Raw genomic sequence first — 6,610 nt, 5'->3', positions numbered from 1 at the left:
TGGTATTTGTGCCTGTAGACTGGAGGTCCCAGCAGGGAGATTTGGCCCAAGCATGCCTTCACTTTGTCACTTCAAGGGAACCTGTACTCCTTCCTTATAGGCTTGGGAAAGCAGGCTAGAGGTATCTTCATCCTTACTATGGTATGACACACTTGCTTCTCCCCAGGTATGTTGTTTCTGTTACTTTAACTCGTACTTTTGTGTTACCTTAGTCCAAGATCACTGGATCTTCCCAAAGATTAATCTAATCGTTATCCTTTCCACCACTTCTCTCCCCAGATTAAAAAAAAAAAACAACAGGTGCAAATGTTATTGCTTTTCATGCCGTGAAACTGTGTTGCAGTGAAAGCTTTATCGGATGAAAACAAGGTAAATGCAGTTACAGGAACTATGTGTGTGTGTGTCCCTTTCTTCCTCCTCTCTCCTTAGTAATCTTTGAATCCTTTGTCTACCATCAACCACAAAAGTTAAAGGTTTCAAGGATAATTAAGATACTACAAGTTTTGTGAAAATAAGTATCCAAGTAGAGAAGAGAGACATTGTTAGTATTTTTATTGAGAAAAGAGTTTTAGCGTAAGCCTACGTCTTTTTAGTCAGTAGAGACGTGCATATGAAAGTGCCTCTATAAGTAAATGCCCAATTATACCCAATATCACCTGGAAATCATGCATCCTTGGAAACCAAAGTCAAGTAACTAAAGCCATAAAATCCTTATGAAAGGAGGTGTCATCAGTTTGGCTGCTCAGGGGATTGCTTGTTTCTCTTTGAAACCCTGTCTCTCAAAAATGGTAATAAACTAGATTATTGTTACAATCTCTGATCACGTCAAGAAGTCTTTTTTCATGTACTTATTTATATTTGGTGTATATATAAAAATAGGTCTTCTGTAAAGTGGTAGGGAGCATAGCTTTCTAATCAAGTGAGAGTTTTTACATGCTTTAGTCTGAACTCCATGCCTTTATAAGAGGATTTGTTGACTAGAACTTCTGAAATGTTTACTGCTTCCCAACCAGAAGAACAGACTTTCTAGTGCCCTTTCTTTGTGACAGAAGACTCAAGCAATGCAAAAGTATCCTCAAAGTCGCAGAATCACCTGCAATGGGTTTTATTTGGTGCAGGAGATGAGACCAGACTCTTACCAGCATGTATGGTTTGCTAATTGAACCAGCTCAGGGCCTGGCGTCTATGAGACAGAGACTATGCATGGACACAGCTACTGAGTCCATGCATAACTTAAGCCAAACTGAGGTTCTTTTATTTAGTATGGGAAATCTGCACTTAGGGGATCAATGAATTGTACAAAGCAGTGAAATCTTAACCATTTTTATAGGATCTGAATGGGGCAGTTGAAACATATCACAAAAAAATCTCTATATCAAGTTGAATTGTTACTTTTTAAATAAGTATCTCTCCTTTGCTGGGCTGCTCCACTTCAAACTGCTCACCAATTTCTGTCCAAGAAGTGCTGATCAACTGGTTTATCTCCTCCAATCTGTGTCCCTGGGGTTATAGGACATACAAGAGCTGGTTCCTCAGAACTGGCCAGGAGAGCCTCAGAGAGCCTCCTCCCTCAGCTCCATCCATCATGCGTACTGCAGAGCCCATTTTCAGAGAGACTCCTCTAGCATGGTGCATCTTGGAAGAAAACATTTGCTATTAGCGTGTGTATTATGATTTAGTTAAAGTTGGCACATAAATTGCTTTTGGAACATTGGCTTGTGATTATCATTGCTTTTTAAAGCAAGCTTTCTTTCTTTCTTTCACTTTTTTCTTTTTTCCTTTTTTTTTTTTTTTTAACCAGGATGTGTTTAGCAGGACAAGTCGACTTTGAAACTGCACTTAGCAACGTTATCTTTTTGTTGTTTGGAAATAACTGTGCCTCCATCCTGAATACATGTAAAACCGTGTTTTCTTTTACGTTCTCCCTGTCTCCGCTGTTCTTTAAACAAGCTGTGACCAAATGATTGTGCTAGTGCAGTGTTTCGTAACAAAGCAGAGCCTTTCACGTGGTGGTGGCTATTTCTGGGGCAACACATGTGAGAAATCACTCCTTTTCTTTTTTTTCTGTTCCAGTCAGACTGAGCACCTATTACCAGGTGACTTCATACCCCCAGTACCAGTATTATGAGTAACCCTAAAAAATAACGCAGATTTGGGTTGATCAGGCTTAGGCAGGTCCTAGGAAGTTGCTCAATTCTCAGCCAGCTCCTTCATTTTTCACCCAGTTTTTAAAGTTTCACTGGTTTCCATCTATGACAAATAACTGGTTTAGAAAGACAAGTGATCCAAACAACAAGCTATAGACATGTTGTACTGAATCTGTCCCTGCTAAGGCAAAGTTCTGCACTATTTCTGTAAGGAATATAAAAAGAAAATATATTTAACTTAGATGCTTTGATGACATTGAACAAAGACAAATTTATGGCTTGGTCACTTCAGCCAGGGGCTTTGGAAAGCAGAGAATCTTTTTTGTTCATAGACATTGTACACAGTAAAACACATAAAAAACTTGAAGCTTTAGTGGTGCAACAGAAGGGGAAGGAGAGATGTGGCAATAAGCTCAGGTTATAGAGTTCAAATCTAAACACATTTAAATATAGAGAGGCTTTATTGCTGTCTTATTTCTGTACCTTGGTTTAAGAAACCTCAGTCCGACCATGGTCTGCCAGTTCATGCATATGGACTCTGGGACCTATACCCAACTATATGACTAGCTCATTTATGGTCAATGGCTCCAGCTTTCATTTGCTGAAGCAAGAGCCGTTGGCTGAGACCTTTTATCACTTTTTTTCTTCTTTTTTCTTTTTATTCCTTTTCCTTTTTTTTTCCTTTTTCTTTTCCTTTTCCCTTGCCTTTTCCTTTACTTTCGCCTTCACCTTCTCCATCCCCTTTGTCTTCTCCTTCTCTTTTTAATTCTAGAAGTAACAAATTTTTAACCAGCTCAGCACACATTGTGTTGTCATTTGCATGCTTTGTAAAATCTTCCCACACGTATTTACCTCATCACTTCCTTGAGTACAGGGAGCCATTATGAGAAAAACAAGCTTCAGCATCTGCCAGGTTACAATTTTTTTGTTTCTTCCAGTCCTACTTTTTGTTAATGGGTTAGCCTGCTCCTTGAGATGTTTTAAAACTCTCAAGGATCCAGCTGTTGAAATGCATGTTAGCTTAATCAAAAAACAAATAAACAGCAAAGATGTGTGGGAAAGGAACCAACCGTACTCACTGTGAACACAGCAGTGTGCAGGATGAACATCGTTTTCCTCTAGTTCCTCTGTGATTCAAAGTTTTTTTACCCATGAACCAGAGAGTAACATTTGATCTCAGTTTGACTTCTGAAGTAGGTCACTGTCTGGTTGGGGAGCAGAGATACGCAGAGATGATGTGTCTGCCTGGAGATCAGCTCTTGTAGCTAATGGGGAGCACATAGGAAAGCATAAATCAAAATAAATATCTGTGTCCTACTGTGGCTAAAATGGGCTCCCGTGGTATCCAGGGACAGCAAAGGATTTGGAAAGAAAGGTTGCATTGTGATAGTATTTTTCCCTTTGTGGGTTACTCAGAATCTTGCATGGGAAGATGAGGAATGGCTCTGAGCACAGACTAATTGGGATGAATCAGTGCTTCTAATTCCGCATAGAATAGCTTTTGTGAGAACTGGAGAGATTAGTGTCAAAACAGGGAGCACTAGGATTAGAAACATTTCTGGTTGTTTCAAGAGGGGTGAGAGTAAGTAGTGCACACAAGCAGACAGGCTCTGGGCTCTCATTATAAGCAGAAGCACAAATAACAACATTATAATGGTTGAATCTCCTGTTCTTCAGGAGATTCTTTTCTTTAGAAACTAGAATACCTTGAGGGATGAAGCAGAGAGTGAGGACTGCAGTGCGGAAGAAGTGAAGTCTCAGACTTCTGACCCCATTAATGGGATCATGGGTGGACTTAAAAATTTGCAAAATGTGAGATGACAAGTTCAGCACCAATGTTTCTAGAAGTAAACCAGAGAAATTAGTCAAAATCCAATGAAAAGTAATGAGTAAACGTCAGTATTTTCCTTCCCTAAGGAGAAATACTTTAACTGGATATGTATGAATCCATAGGGGCTGATAGGTTGCTACCACAAAAGCTGGCCAATGTAATTCTGAGGCCACTCTTTGCTATCTTTGAAAAGTTGTGGCAACCAGTAGAGGTTCCTGAGGACCGGAAGAAAGCAAATATCACCCCTATCTTCAGAAAGGGCAAGAAGGACAATCTGGGAGCTACAGGCCAGCCAGCCTCACCTAGATCCCTGGGGAGATCATGGAGCAACTAATCCTGGAAATAATTTCCGAACATATAAAGAACAAGAAGGTGATTAGGAATAGTTGTCAGCACAGATTTGCAAAGAGAAAATCATGCTTGACCAACCTATTAACCTTTTTTGATTAGATCAGTGGATACTGTTTATCTTGACTTCAGGGAGGCATTTGACATTGTCCCCCATAACATCCTCATAGGCAAACTGATAAAGTATGGTTTAGATAGCCGGACAGTGAGGTGAACTGAAAACAGGTCCTGGGCAACCTGCTGTAGTTCACCCTGCTTTTAAACAAAGGGTTTAGACTAGGTGATCTCCAGAGGTGACTTCCAACCTCAACCCTTCAGTGATTCTGTATATTTGTCTTATACTGTCGGATTTTGAGAGGGCCAAACACTGCAAGTGTTTTGGTTTTTATTGACCAGTGAAAAAATTTCCAAGTAAGCTTGAGAGGAAGAAGGGTAGCAAAGGAGTCAAAGAACTGATGAAAGTATCACTTGTCTACAAAAATGTCTGTGGTTCCTGTTTGTGATGCATTTGGTAATCCTCCGGGGTGATGTGCTACAAAAGTACTGACAATTTGATTTCTTTCATATATTTTTATTGGAAATAATAAAAGATCATGGATACTGCTTTACTTTCAATCGCAAAAGTCCCCTTGCATGAAGCCCCCCCCAAAAAGGCTTTTTGCATGAAGATTCAATGGATCAAAAACTGAAATGAACATACCATGTCCAACAAAGTCCATATAGCAGATACTATTACACTTCTGATGAAAATTTCCCCTTAGGCATTGAAAAGTAGTGGGAATTGCTTCAATTCTCATGAAACAAAGGGTTATATGTGCTTCTAGTGTTTTGTTTCTTTTTAACTACTCTAAAAAAAACTAAAAAAGTTGAAATAGAACAAATGTAAGGAAAATGTCTACAAAACAGCACTGTGGGAGTTTTTCTCTCCATGTGAACTATACCAAGCTCACAGAAAAAGAAAAAAATTCTTTGGTAATTGCCCTTGCATTAAACCCAGCTGAGCTGCAGTAATCAGACTGATATTTTATATCTATCCTGCCATGGGAAACAATACTAAAACATGCTGAACTGCAGTGAGGTTTGTTTGGTTTCAGTACTACAATTTCAGATCTTTAGTGTGTGTCCACTTGCTCCAGTTTTGGGGTGCTCGTGGCCCTCTGCTCCTCCATCACCTCCCCAGCAGCTGCCCTGGGAAGGACAAGATGACTGCTCCTATGAGCACTTTCTGGCTCTTGCCTGGCAAGAAATCCATCACGGTGCAAAACAGGTAGCTCTGGGCTGGTGGGAAGGTCTGTATGAGTGGATGCCAGGAGAATGGGAGCATGAGGCACTGGAATGGGTTGCCCAGGGAGGCTGTGAATGCTCCATCCTTGGCGGTGTTCAAGGCCAGGTTGGATGAGGCCTTGGGTGACATGGTTTAGTGTGGGGTGTCCCTGCCCATGGCAGGGGGGTTGGAACTAGATGATCTTAAGGTCCTTTCCAACCCTAACTATTCTATGATTCTATGATTCTATGTTGGCCTGGGCCCATGCCTCTGTAGGCAACTGGCTGAGGACATATTCCCTTCTCTGCCTGGGAGAAAATTGGGTAGCTCTGGACTACAGTGAGATGAAAGTTGGGGATATCTGAGAGATCGGATGCTTAGGGAAAAACAGAAAGTGAGGCAAACTGAGAGTAGATGTACAACCATACTTTTTTACTTGTGTGAATGCTTGCCTGGCCTTCTGAAGTCATGAACAGCTGAAAAACTCCTTCAACACCATAAAAGTTTAGAAGAACTTAGACTTCAGTCTCACACATGTGGTGCGCTCAGCCATAAGACAGCTGTAGCGTTTTCATTGCAAAACTGTGGTAAGGAAGATGTCTCACCAGCCCAAGTGTTCTGTGGCCTCACTCCCATTCCTGAGGATTAATGAGGCTTCCCTCAGTCCTAGCTAGTTAAAAACAGGGATTTTTTTCTAGTTCCTGATGCACCAGTGAATGGCCTGGCACACCTGAACATGAGAAGGAAAAAGCAGAGATGCTTCCGAGAGACATGCTGGATGTCTCTCAGAAGGCTCTATGGGAAGGTAACCAGCCAGCACCCTCTGGCAGACGAGAGCACCAAAACTGCCCCAGGTCCAGACCGCCCATGTGTGTTAAAGTCCCTTAGGTATACAGCTAGGTGAGGAAATGCTGGTCTGATTGCTCCACGTTATGCTGGAGGAAGGAGCAGCTGAGATGCAGAAGGAGGCTGTGAGCCAGACCACAGGTCTACAGTGAGCCTGCAGCTGTGCAAACAACA

This window comes from Psittacula echo (assembly GCF_963264785.1).
Source record: "Psittacula echo genome assembly, chromosome: 1".
In the NCBI taxonomy this organism is placed as follows: domain Eukaryota; kingdom Metazoa; phylum Chordata; class Aves; order Psittaciformes; family Psittacidae; genus Psittacula; species Psittacula echo.
Note: the sequence above shows the minus strand (reverse complement) of the source record.